The 14249-nt window shown below is 37.7% G+C and overlaps 1 protein-coding gene across 1 annotated transcript in view; it reads right to left on the reverse strand.

Moving 5' to 3' along the window:
- Positions 1-14249, reverse strand: part of PANK1 (pantothenate kinase 1) — a 102060-nt gene that overhangs the window by 86579 nt on the left and 1232 nt on the right. Inside the window, exon 2 of the mRNA XM_047073153.1 lies at positions 10074-10218. The gene's annotated coding sequence lies outside the window, so the exon portion shown is untranslated. The remainder of the gene's footprint in view (positions 1-10073; positions 10219-14249) is intronic.

The raw sequence follows: 14249 nt of genomic DNA on the forward strand, positions 1-14249 counted from the left end.
GGATGCTTGATACCGCGACACTTTTTAAATTTCTGCAGCCAGCCTTCTGAATATTTCACTTTCAAGGTTTAGTTCTCCATGGCACATTCTAGCTTGTTTCACAACCAACAAGCCAGCCAGTGGCGTGGCTTTACTTCTTTGTTGTTGGATGCATTCAATCAACACACACGCAAGATCTTCATTTTTGGCCCTGGGCCGTGTGTTTCTATTTTTCACTAGTTCCTGGTGTTGACTGTCATCACACAATTTCAACAACTCGCCTTTCTGTTTCTTTAAGTCAGAGGTGGTGGTTTCCGCAGCACAGTCTTCAGTAACATGTCTCACAGACACACCATCATCGATCTTCCATTTTCTGAGCTACTGATAAAGCCTGATGGCTTCCTTTTCTTCTTCTCACTGTTAACCCGTATCTTTAATGCTTTGGGGAACGTTCACAGTAAAATGAATCCCTAAGTCACAGAGTGTCAGCAAACAGCAGAGGGTGTGTGTGATAAATATGAGTGCTGAGACCTAACTGAGGCTTCAAGTCTGTCCATGGCCACCTCTGCTGCCAAACAGTCCCGGTGCCAAGCTGACAAAAATACTTGCGGGTTCCAGAGAGTTTTTGCCTTTTTTTTTTTTTAACCCTACTTAGGAATTGCAGAGTGCAGATTATGAACTTGTATTAAAAATATCGTTTTAATGATGAAAAGACTGAGGCTCAATTAGTAACTTGTCCAAGGCAATGCAACCACGCTTTGTCTTTTCTGCCTCTATTCAGTCTTCTAAAATCTGGTCACTTTGTTGGACAAAGGACTTTTGTTCTGGTATTATTGTCTGCCAGGATGATTTGGGTTGAAATATTTTTAGCAAAGGAACTTGATACTCTTGGCTGTTTGACTGGCACAGTCAATAACTGAGCCCCATGCTGAATAATGTGAGGATGTCTTGGCAAGAAATGGTTACAAATGCTAAATTTATAGTCATTGAATATAGATGTTTCTTTTTGTACCAAATTATCTGTTTGGTACTTATGTGCCTAGTTACTTATTGCCCCACAATGAGCAATCAGGAAAGATGAAAGAAAACCACTCATTTCCGATTACATCCCAAACACTCCCACAAATTTCCCTTAAATATCCACTCATTTGAAAGGTTTTTGGTTTGTTTTTTAACGGTTCTACAAATTATATATCCCAACTGTGGCTCAGAATTATTGTTAATCAAGTTCAGAATTAAAACATATTTTAGGCACTCTACTAATATATTTCTTTCAACTCAGAATTCATGAGAATTTTGAAGGACTTCTGTGGGTTGGGCCCTATGTCACGTGTTATTTTATAAGTTCTTTTTGGATAGCTAGCTTTTCTTACTCATTCCCATCATTCCCATATTTGTTTATATCCTCATCAAACATTTAATACGAACTACATACAGGTTTCCCCTGCTATCTGAAAGTAGCGTTCCTATGAAATCTTTTGAAAGCCAAATGGCATAAAGCATAGAAACAATTACCATTAATTTATACGGAAAATTTTTTGAGTGTTCCCAGACCCCAGAAATAACCTCTCTTAGGCTTTTCTGATACCTTAGGATATAGCTGTCAAACGTACAGAATAAATCTAGATGAAGCACAGATGCTCCCAAACAGTTCAAAGCTACGGCCGATGAAATGCTGAGTGTAGTTCCTGAAGAAGGCGCTTGGTGGCGCCACTCTAGTTGCCGGGGCTCGTGCTGCTTCTGTAAGGGCTTAACTGCCAAACAGCTGAACACTATTTTCGCTTTTTCTCATGACAGCAAAAATCCTCTTTGGATTTCTTTTATTTTCTTTTTAAGTTTATTTATTTATTTAGAGAGAGAGTGAGAGAGAGCACGAGGACGTGGGGGAGAGGGAAGGGGCACAGAGTCAGACTGAGGGCTCGAACTCCTGAACCCCAAGATCATGACCTGAGCAGAAATCAAGGGTTGGTCACTTATCTGACTGAGCCACTCAGCCACTTCTGGATTTCTTTTGGTTAGTGAAAACAGTGCTAATATAGACCTTTTGTAAAAGTGAAGTGCAAAACATGAACTTTTGGAAAAGGGGGGGGTGCCTGTATTATAGAAGGCTGAAGACTTTTGATTTGGTCCCAAGTCCTTCTCTCTTTTCCCGTTAGGTACAAGCATGGTTCTTAGGGCGGAGGGGTTTATGGAATGAGTTAAAGCACAGGTCCTGTCATCCCAGAAGAGTTTACACAACCTACTAGATAAATACGAGAGTGTATAAAATCCAATGAGGATTCTCTCCCTTAGGAGTGGAAGAGATCATATTCGTTAGGTGGGGTTACGTCACTCTCCTATTATTTTCCAACACTGGTCTCTCCTGTTAGATTGTAATAATAACTACTATTTAATGGGTGTTTTTGTCTGCCAGGCTGGCACAGAGAGAAGCTGGCATTTAAGAAGCATCAGATTCAGAAAGGTGTGTTGACCTTGCCTAATGTCACAAACTTCAAACTGACAGAGCTTGGAATCCACCCATCTATTTGACTATAATGCCCTACCTGTATTTCTTACTTCAACATACTCTTTCCTTTTTCTTGACCAAACATTCTGCATTCTCACTTCTCCCTTCACTGTAGTTTAATCTCCTACTTTATGGTGCATTGTTCCAAGGAGTAAACATCTCCTGGTTGCCCAACAAAAGAACAATTCAAATGACTGGTTTGGGGGAAGCCTCCTTGAACAATTAATCAAAACACATAGAAACCTACCTGATGCTTGTCTTTCTTCTACGGATTTCTATTAAGAGTTAAGCGTTGCTTTGGAACCAGAGTATTTTGGCCAGTAGTGTTGGGATATTCTGAATTAAATTAGAATGGACAGTGAAATGACTGTGCCTCTGGCTCTTTTTGGACTCTATCAAAGAATGCTCTTGGGAGAGAGTTCTATGACAGCAAATCAAAGAGCTTAAAAAAAAGCCCACCTTAGCACTTGTCATAGCTGGAAAGAAAAGCATCACCAAATAGCCTGAACAGTAGTGGTAGCAATGCTGATTATTTCTTAGTGTAACAAATGTTTTTTAGAAATACCAATTTTTTTTTTTTAATTTTTTTTTTCAACGTTTATTTATTTTTGGGACAGAGAGAGACAGAGCATGAATGGGGGAGGGGCAGACAGAGAGGGAGACACAGAATCGGAAACAGGCTCCAGGCTCCGAGCCATCAGCCCAGAGCCTGACGTGGGGCTCGAACTCACGGACCGCGAGATCGTGACCTGGCTGAAGTCGGACGCGTAACCCACTGCACCACCCAGGCGCCCCAGAAATACCAATTTTTAAAAGAGACATTGGGTAGCACTCACAGATAAAATTTTTACAAGGTTTCTCTCAGATTAGTTATATATCAGCCAATAAAGTAGTGAAACCTATTTTATCAAACCGGATCACGAGATATTTATTCTGATTATACTCAATTCCTATTTTATTTCATCCTCTGAATTATTTTTTACCATCTCCCCATAACAACACCTGAATTTGCCACCTGCTGAACCAATTAGTTATTAGCTATGTGACAGACATTGGCTATCTGCTCATCAACTGGGTTTCCTCTTCCTGAGTGTGTAGGAATCTCAGTGTGTAGGAAAACCGCATTTCTCATTCTCCCCTGGAGTTAGACTGGGTTCCTTCCAAAGGAATATGAGCAGCAGGAATGTACACGACTTGCAGGCCTAGTTATAAATCCTTCTGGCACCCTTATTCAAGTGGTCTCTTTGCCTTCAGACAGGTCCACAGAGGTCAATACTGCAGATTACCAACTGAGAGGAACCAAGCCAGTATTTTCAAGGCAGTTGCCCAGCACAGTCACCCTACTCACAACGGGGCTATGTATGAAACGAATGAGGAATAAACCAGTTGGAGCTGTTGTTTTACAGCAGCTAGCTTTAATTACCCTAATTAGCATATACCTTTATCTTCTATTAAACACAAAAAAGTTTGGTTGTGATGTCTAATGCAATTAATGACTATCTCTGAGTTTTAAGCATGCTTTGTATTATATTAAAAAATTTAATATCAGAGTTCAAATTATACATCTGTACGTTTCCTAAAGAATATCACACCTATTCCCCTACTCTTGCTTCATCAGTAACTTCTAGTTTTAGCCGGATACTACATTGCCAAAACTGCAGATGAATAAAAAATGTACTACTTTGTTTCAATTAACTAATGTAAAATTAATTATATTAGACCTGTATCATTTTAATACTGATTGCTTTTGGAAATATACAACACAGATTCTATAACTTACTTCTCAGTGTTTTTGATACTATTCCTTAAAACAGACGTTAAGACAGTTATTTAAATTGAAAAATAAAATCAGACTTTTTCTGACAAAATAAATCTTACAATGTTCGTACAAACTGATAAGTCTGACAGTGAGGACTGGCTTTGTCAATTATGTTATATGACATTTTTCCATACATTCAGTAAATGAAACCTTAAAGATTTTGACATAAATATATTTCAAACATATGATGAAAGAAATTTTATAAAAAATTTTGCATTTGCACAGACATTGAAATATTTCCATTTTTACTGAGTATATTGGTTTAAATGAGTGGTGCCGAGTAAAAGAGTAAAAGATTCAATTAATAGTCACTTGTTAATTTTTGATAAAGCCTTTTTGGTGTAGTTTAAGAGTTTGAGATTCTAGGGGCTCACTCGGTTAAGCGTCTGACTTCAACTCAGGTCATGATCTCCTGGTTTGTGAGTTTGAGCTCTGCATCAGTCTCTGTACTGACAGCTCAGAGCCTGGAGCCTGCTTTGGATTCTGTGTCTCCCTCTCTGTCTGCCCCTTCCCCACTCACGCTCTGTCTCTCTAAAAAATAAACATTAAAAAAAAAAAAAGTTTGAGACTCTAACGTCTGTATAATAAAACTCTTTTTTTTAAGGTTTACATAATTAAAAAATTTTTGATGTTTATTTAGTTTTGAGAAAGAGAGAGAGAGCTAATTTACAGCTTTCAACAAAATTAAAATAGGACCTAATTGAACTGTTAGGTGATAAGTCTTTAAAAATAATCTCAGATAATGAGTCACTCTTGTATTTGGCATGTAATTTGAAAGAAGTTTAAACAATTTGGTGATGTTGTCATAAAGTCTTTCTACTCCTACATTATTTTTGTGTACAAGGCAATTATATGCTTACATATATAAAAATGAAAAACAGCAATAGAAGTGGTACTCTTTTCCATTTTAGATATAATATTCTTCCATGAGCACATGAACTAATGGAAAAATAAATCCCCATTAATCCTTATAAGAGGTATATTTCTGAAAAATTCTACTTAGTTGTTTAGTAACTACCAAAAATATTTAATGTATTTATATTGTTTTAACTACTTGAATAATGATGATGATGATGATAATAATCATGTTAACTACAGAAGTGTGTTTTTAACTTAGAGGGAATAAAAAAAATAAAATCTGTATAAGAATTTTTGTTTGAGAGACACGATAAGGTATTAATAAAAGCCTTTTGAACACAAACCCTTCATTAGGGTAAATTTATATTAGGGTAAAATTCTGGGAGAAATGGAATAACAGGAGTTCTGGAAATAAAAAGGAAACAATGCTAATTTTCTGATTGCGAAAGATGAGCTTATTCATGTGTTTAAAAAAAATGTGTGCTAGTCTTGAAGTTGCTAATATGAGATCATACTATACTAATTATTTATAACTTGGTATTTTTTCTTGCGTATCTATTTTTAAAAATTGGCTATTTGTGCTGTGTATTCATATTCTGGCTCTGCCATTTACTAATGATGAATGCTTGGGTGTGTCACTTAATTTTTCAGAACGTTGTTTCTTCCCCCCATATAAAATGAAAAATTTGAACCAGATCATTGGGCCTCTTATGTCCCTAATATTATATACCTCTGTGACCAAAGGCTCAGAAATATTCCTTTAGATAACTGAAAACAAAAATTATGTAAGTATAAATTTTTCTTCTTCCTTCTCATTTTCCTTCTTCCCTCCCTCTCCTTCTTCCCAATATCACTAAGGCCTTGTTGATATATAGCAAAGATTGTATTTTTTAAGGAATTTATTGAAATTGGTCTCATTATTTATCAATTAATTATGGTAATGTAATGGCTTCCCTTAACCAAAAATAGTCATACTATTCATACCATCATTATTTTCCCTAGTAATTGAAATCTGAAAAGCACAATATTTTCTATAATAAAAAGATCATATTGGCATGATCCTACTTTCTCCTTCTGAGGAAACTAGAATCTTGAAATAGCTCATCAAAATAAAACTTTTTGGCATAGATAAATGCACCAGAAAGCCTATAATTATTGTTGAATATGTATGTGAGGTCCACTAGCACTGCCCTGTGCTATTTTCAAAACAATGCAAGATATGATCTATAAATAGTGCCATTTTGGTTTTAAGTAATTCCATTTTGGCAATGGAATGCTGTGGTTTTTCTTATTTGCTATGTTATAAGCAGAAACAAAAGGTCTTGAAATGTTAGTGCTGAGCTTTTCTTTCTTGCCACACACTTCCATGTAGTTAGATCTATCTGCATCGACTCATAGACAACTGAGATTATTAGATTAGGGATACAAAGAGAAGGAAACAGTTAATATCCAATTGACTGACTTCCAAAAAAGGACAGAGTTAAAAAGAGAGAGCTCATGTGAAGAGATGGTTGCTGGCTGGTGACTGCAGACCACCCCCAACATTTGAGTGAGTGTGCCACTCTGTGTAGAGGAGCCTTAAGTCCTGTTGTGATCACCGGCAGGCCTTTGCACTTGGCTTCTTGGATCACCCAAGTGAAGGATGCCCACCTGTGCCCTAAGATTTTGCTAGGCTCCCACTTGAACTGCTGCTCTCTGTGGATTTCACCCTTGCCAATAGGACACGCTTTTCAAAACACTGTGAGTTGCTTTACCACCAGAGGATACTGAAGATGAAATAGAAGCAGAAGCCCCAGCTTTGGCACTTGGAAGGGTCTAGACAGTGGGAAACCCATTCCTGGTTAAATGTGTACATATTTTTATTAGCAAATAGTAGGGTCTTAAGACTAATGAGATGGCATATAAGAATGTACACAGCATTAATTCATGTATACATTCAAATAATAAACTTTTATTGAATACCTAATGAAAACTTATAATAGCTCATATTTTGAACAAGGCCCTGTGCCTGAGTACTAGGGATACTGAAAAAAGAAAAAGAAAAAGTAAAAGCTACACCATCATTGTCTTCAGGGACATTATAGGACATTAGAGGTGCATAGAACACCTGCGAGAATTCATTCACTGAACAAGTATTTATTGAGCAGCTATTATTTACCAGGCACTGTTGGAGGTACTAGGGATATAGTGGTGAATAAGATGGATGAGATCCCTGTCTCGTAAGCTTACACTGTGGTGGGGAAGACATAGCATCAACAGATAAGGTAATTTCAGCTATTGTAAGTGCTACAAAGAAAGTAAAATAGGCCACTGTGGTAGAAAGTAACTGGTTGGGGGTGGGGTGAAGGGAGCAGCTTCAGGTAGGGTGGGCAAGATAGCCTCACTGGGGAAGGTATGTTTGAGATGAGCGCTGAATAATGAGAAGGAGTTAGTCATACCAAGACCTTTGGAAAGAACAGATAGAGGGAACAGAAAGTGCAGAAGCTCTCAGACAAGTACTAGTCTAGTGTGTTCTGGAAAGATGGTCAACTGCACAATCTCTGCAGGCTCAGAAGTGGGGAGCCTCATTCACTAAGGAGGTGATGGGGCCATATAGCTTGACACACAATAAGTGCTTAAGAAAGGAATGCATCTTTCCTCTGACATATGACCTTAAAAAATGTTTATTATAAATTTAAAGAATTTATAATGCCCTCCCTCGCTCCACGACTCCAGTCCTGCTTCCCAGAGGCAGCCACTCTTACAATTTGTTTTTACTTCTTTTGGTAATTACCATACATATCTTTCATGTATATCAAAGATATGTATGCTCCCAATGTTATTTCTTCTTGTAATAATTATAGATATTAACTATTCACTTCCTACAATGACAAACATTTGGCTCAAGAGTCTTATGGTTATTCTTTCTTTCTCTACTGGTTACCTCTGCACCTGTACATAGTAAACTTCTATGTCCCGATCCTTCATCTCTGGACTCCCACACTGTAAGAAAGACTGAGACGTTATAGACCTGGCCCTTCCTGTTGCTTCTCTTCCTCCACTTTTCCCTCCATGTCTCTACAACCTCCTATGGCTCACAGAATATAATTCTGCGTCTCTTTAACATATCACACAGGGCCCTTTTGGATCGAGGCCCAGACGAGTTTTTTCACCTATCGTTATTCATGTTAGTGACGCTCACAGTCCTACTGAACTACGTGTTCACAGTTTTTGGAAACTTTTGTGTGCTCGTGTCTTTGTTTTCGTTGCCTCATGTTTTCATTGCCTAAAATGGCTTCCCTCTGCGGTTCACTGCAAATCCCATTCATTCATTTTAGCCTACATGGCACTCGAAGAAATCTTCCCCTGTTGGGGCATCTGGGTGGTTCAGTTGGTTAAGCATCCTACCCTTGATTTTGGCTCAGGTCATGATCTCACGATTTCATGGGTTCAAGCCCCGTGCTGTGCTCTGTGCTGATAGCACTGAGTCTGCGTGGAATCCTCTCTCTCCTCCTCCCCTGCTTGTATGCACTGTCTCTGTCTGAACTAAATAAACTTAAAAAAAAAAAAAATCTGTTAAAAAAAAAAAGAAACCTTCCCTGGTAGATGACATTTACTAAATCAAAAAATATTTGAGTGGCTGTTTCATGCAAGGCATGGTCATAGATGTCAGGGCTATAGTGGACCAAGACATATACCCATGAGCTCATACTCTAGTGACTTAAGAAGAAGCAGGCTTAATAAAAATAACTACCATTATGAGACCTATTTTACTAAATAACTCACAGACACTATTTTAATCCTCACAACTTTGAGACTTGAAGAAGTGAAATAGTCTTCCTGAGGTCACTTCCTGTAAATAACAGAGCTTCTATTGAAACTCAAATCTGTCTGACTTCAGAGCTGTTACTCCAAAGCTGTATTCGCTCTGCTCTTACTACTTTTTGTACACTTCTATCATATAGTTTGTCATATTGTTTTGAAATTGTGCACGAGGTTCCCCACATAAACCACAGGGCATAAAAAGTTATTTGTGTGACTATTTTATCAGATGGTACAAAAGTAGTACCACACTAGATGCACAGGAGAGAAATTAATGCATTCACACATTGGGTGTCTTAAGAAATTAAAGATTAAATCTTTCTTGAAATCTCAGACTGATAAGGCCTTGCTTTAGACTGAAGGCTCCTTGAGGGTAGCAACATTTGCTGCATAGCATGTGCTTGACAAATTGTGGTTAAACCTGTCATTCAAACCTCTGTAATCAATACATACTCAGTTTCTGGATTGAAAAACTATGTTAGTCCTATTTTTGGAGGTGGCTTTGCATAGAAGCTAGGCACTCGGTCTTCTTTTAATAGAATTACAGGGGTGTTGATCTAAGCTTTGAGAGGCAGTAGAATACAGTGGTTAACTGCCAGACTACCCAGATTCCAATTCCAACCCCACTGTTTATTGTTTATGTATATTTAAAAAGTGACTATTTCACACACACCAGGTGCTTTTATAAGTACTTTACAAATATTACCTGAATTAAACTTAACACCTTTAAGTTAACTTCTACGATAACTTTACTATTCTTTAATAGCCCCATGCCCCAGTTTTCTCTCCTGTTAAATGGGGATAGTAACAACAACAAAATACCTCACCCAGTTATTGTTAAGATTGAGTATAAAAGTGCTCAGAATACTATCTGGCACATGGAAAGTTAGCTATGATTGGTAGCTCTTACCAGCAGAGGCTGTGACGAGGGAAGGAAATCAGCTTGATGTAACTTAACAATTCCCTCTTATGCTAATGATCACTTCAAGGGGACAGATGGAATTATTTGGACGTGGGACTAAATCTGAAGCATTTCCCAGTTAAGTTGGCTCTGTTTTTACGGGAAAACGCAGTGGCTGGTGCCGAAATGGCAAATACAGGAAAAAATACCTCTGAAATCTTCCAGTTTTCTGTATCAGCTCTGCCACGTCCCAAGTCCACATTATCATCTCTTGCTGGGATGGCTGCAATAGTCTCCTAACTGGTTCAGTGACTCTTCTTTAGCTGTCTCTATTTGCCGCTCCAGGAGATTAACCTTTTCAAAACACAGAGGCAAATCAGACTGGATTGTGCTCATGCCAAGAACGGTCTACTTGCTTCTCATTGCTTTTAGAATAAGGACCCAAATCAGTACTTTGTTGACTGTGTCTTGTAGGATCCAGCCTTGGCCCGTTCCCACCAAACTTGCTTCTGGCTATCCCTCCCCAGGGTCTTCAACTCAGCCACATCAGCCTTCATTCACTGTTCAACAAATATTTATTTGATCACCATGGATTTACATTGTCATTGAGGATATATCTGAGACCAGTAGAAACAGTTCTTTGTACTCATAGAGTTTATATTTGAGGAAGTGGGGGAACAACAAAACCCAGACAAATATGCAAATAAAAAAGAGGGCCCACTGAGATAAGGTGGACAGGAAGTCTTCTCTAAGAACACACCATTACAGAGAAATCTAGAGGAAGAGCACTGAGCCACACAATGATGAGGAGGAGAGAAATCAGAATAGAGGGATCAAGCTATGCAAAGGTTCATATATACTAGAGAGAACCTCGTGTGTTTAAGGTGCCCAGAGCAGATTCCCTTACTGCACAAAGAGAAGAAGAGAGTGAGGTTGGCTGGACGGTGATACTTGCAAGGCCTGGTAAAGAATTAGAATGTTTTTCCTTTTTCTTTTACAAAATCTCAGAGTTATTTTTAAAAATAGAAATCATGGCACAATGTACATGATGATACCTTTCACCTCGATCCACCAATTACTAACTTTTTACCACATTTGCTTTTTTTTGTCCTATTTTCCCCATTCTGTCTATTCTTTCATTCCCTCTCATGTTCTATTTTGGTTTTGTTTCATTTTTTGCCAAATCTTTTGAAGGTAAGTTGCTGAATACCAAAGCAAGTATCTTCTTCAGTCTTCTACAAAGTCATGCATTATCACATGCAAAAAAATCTCATACTGATTCAGTATCATCTAATATATAGTCCATATTTAAATTTCTCCATTATCCACAAAATGTTTCTTTGTAGTTACTTCTTCTTCTCTTTTTTTTAAATTTTATTTAAATTTACATCCAAATTAGTTAGCATATAGTGAAAAAATGATTTCAGGAGTAGATTCCTTAATGCCCCTTACCCACTTAGCCCATCCCTGCTCCCACAACCCCTCCAGTAACCCTCAGTTTGTTCTCCGTATTTATGAATCTCTTCTGTTTTGTTCCCCTCCCTATTTTCATATTATTTTTGTTTCCCTTCCCTTATGTTCATCTGTTTTGTCTCTTAAAGTCCTCATATGAGTGAAGTCATATGAATTTTGTCTTTCTCTAATTTCACCTAGCATAATACCCTCCAGTTCCATCCACATAGCTGCAAATGGCAAGATTTCATTCTTTTTGATTGCCGAGTAATACTCCATTGTATGTATATACCACATCTTCTTTATCCATTCATCCATCGGTGGACATTTGGGCTCTTTCCATACTTTGGCTATTGTCGATAGTGCTGCTATAAACATGGGGGTGCACGTGTCCCTTCGAAACAGCACACCTATATCCCTTGAATAAATGCCTAGTAGTGTAATTGCTGGGTCGTAGGGTAGTTCTATTTTTAGTTTTTTGAGGAACCTCCATACTGTTTTCCAGAGTGGCTGCACCAGCTTGCATTCCCATGTAGTTACTTCTTTAAAAAAAAATCTGTGGCCTGTCAGAAGGGCTAACATTAACAACTCAGGCAACAACAGATGTTGGCGAAGATTCAGAGAAAGAGGATCTCTTTTGCACTGCTGGTGGGAATGCAAACTGGTGCAGCCACTCTGGAAAACAGTATGGAGGTTCCACAAAAAATAAAAATAGAACTACCTTACGACCCAGCAATTGCACTGCTCGGCATTTATCCAAGGGATACAGGTGTGCTGTTTCGAAGGGACACATGCACCCCCATGTTTGTATCAGTGCTATCAACAATAGCTAAAGTATGGAAAGAGCCCCAACGTCTATCAATGGATGAATGGATAAAGAAGATGTGGTATATATATATATATATATATATATACACACACACACACACACACACACACACACACACACACACAATGGAGTATTACTCGGCAATCAAAAAAAATGAAATCTTGCCATTTGCAGCTATGTGGATGGAACTGGAGGGTATTATGTTAAGCGAAACTGGCCAGAGAAAGACAAAAATCATATGACTTCACTCATATGAGGACTTTAAGAGACAGAACAGATGAACATAAGGGAAGGGAAGCAAAAATCATATAAAAACAGGGAGGGGGACAAAACATAAGAGACTCTTAAATATGGAAAACAAACAGAGGGTTACTGGAGGGGTTGTGGGGGGGGGGGACGGGCTAAATGGGTAAGGGGCATTAAGGAATCTACTCCTGAAATCATTGTCGTACTATATGCTAACTAATTTGGATGTAAATTAAAAAAAATAAATTAAATAAAGATAACAAAAAAATCTGTGAACCAATCAAGATTTATGAATTTCATTTGTAAGTTTTGTCTCCTGACTAAAGCACTCTTTTACCTTGTTTTTTTCTTTTTCCCTGACACTGACATTTTTTCCCTGACGCTTTTTGAAGAACCTAGGCCTGCTGTCTTGTAAAGTGTTCTATATTCTTTTCATTTTGTTTTGTTTCCTCATAATTAGACTTAAACATTTCTGGCACAGGTATCATTAGGTGATAGATCACTCCATCATTGGTGATGCTAAAGTTTCCTCATTTGGTTAAGGTATGTCCAATAAATAAACCTCTACATTGTAAAATTCCCCTTTCCCTTCTAATTATGAATTACTCTCTAGGACATTCTTTGAGATAGTGTTAATGTCCTGTTCCCCAACAACCTTCCAGGCAATGATTTTAGCATCTTTTATCCATTGTTTTAGCATGTATTCATAAAGCTTACTCCTATCAATTTTTACATTGGGAGTTGCAAAATGGAGATTTCCCATTTACTGCTTCATTTGTATTCATTAATTGACATTCTTGTGTAAAGAACTTTTCATTTTTATTCTATCTCTCCTTCTGTCTCTCATGGAAAGAATGTTAAAAAAATGAAATCTGTTTCAATCTCTCACCATCATTATTCTTTTTGATGCTCAAATTGTTCCAAGTATGGTCAACAGAGGCTCCTTTAAGCTAGGTCCAGTATCCTTTGAAATGACTCTGTGAATCTCTAAGGACTTCTTTGCTTTCTGACAAGAGTGTTCCAGGTTTGCTTTGTAATTCCTTGCTCCGGATGAGAAGCAGCCTTCTCTCCGAGGAGCACTGATTCATTTTAGGGATGAGAATGGTATTTAGAAACCACTTGGGCGGCTTGGTGCTAGTGTGCTCATTGTTACTGGGGTGTCAGAGTTTCTATGCCTCTAAGCCCTGTCAATGGACCAACTGAGATTAAAAAAAAAAAAAAAAAGAAATCACAACTTTATTCTACTAATGCCGATTCAAATCCAATACTCTGGGATTCTTCCTTAGCTTCTATCATTCCATATTTGTTATCTCCCTTCTCCCACAGTGAGAAACTTGGTTCCAAACAACATGAGTATATTCACTCGTTTGCTTTTTCCAATAATGCATGCATAGTAGTTTCAAAACTACTCTACCAATACCCTTTTCAACATCAAACTTACTAAGTGAAGTTATTGATTTCTTTGTACTTTTTGCTCTTATGCTGCATTCCAGAACTCCTAACCCCAGTTCATGGAGTACTGTACTCAAGTAATTGAATGAACTCTGTATGGTTGTGCTGGCATTTTGATACACAGGTATGTTCAGGTCTTTTTTGTATTAAGTTTTAGGGCTTGCTTTTATTTCCACTGTTTTAGACTTAATGTTTTGAAAGGGCAAAACTATATTTAAAAAAACAAAAGGTTATTCAGAGAAATCAAACTGCCATCACTAATCCTTGCATAACATTCCCAACATAGGTGACCATTTTCAGCTAATTTTCTTATTTAGTTTTTGAGTTTATCTCTTAAAAAACAAGAAAAAAATGTGTGTGTGTGTGGTATATATCTATGTAGAGTTTCATTTTTCCTTTCTTACAC

The sequence above is a fragment of the Lynx rufus genome, unplaced genomic scaffold, assembly GCF_022079265.1.
Source record: "Lynx rufus isolate CCGP_SWC_20201006 ecotype Redwood Valley unplaced genomic scaffold, mLynRuf1.p SCAF_11, whole genome shotgun sequence".
In the NCBI taxonomy this organism is placed as follows: Eukaryota; Metazoa; Chordata; class Mammalia; order Carnivora; family Felidae; genus Lynx; species Lynx rufus.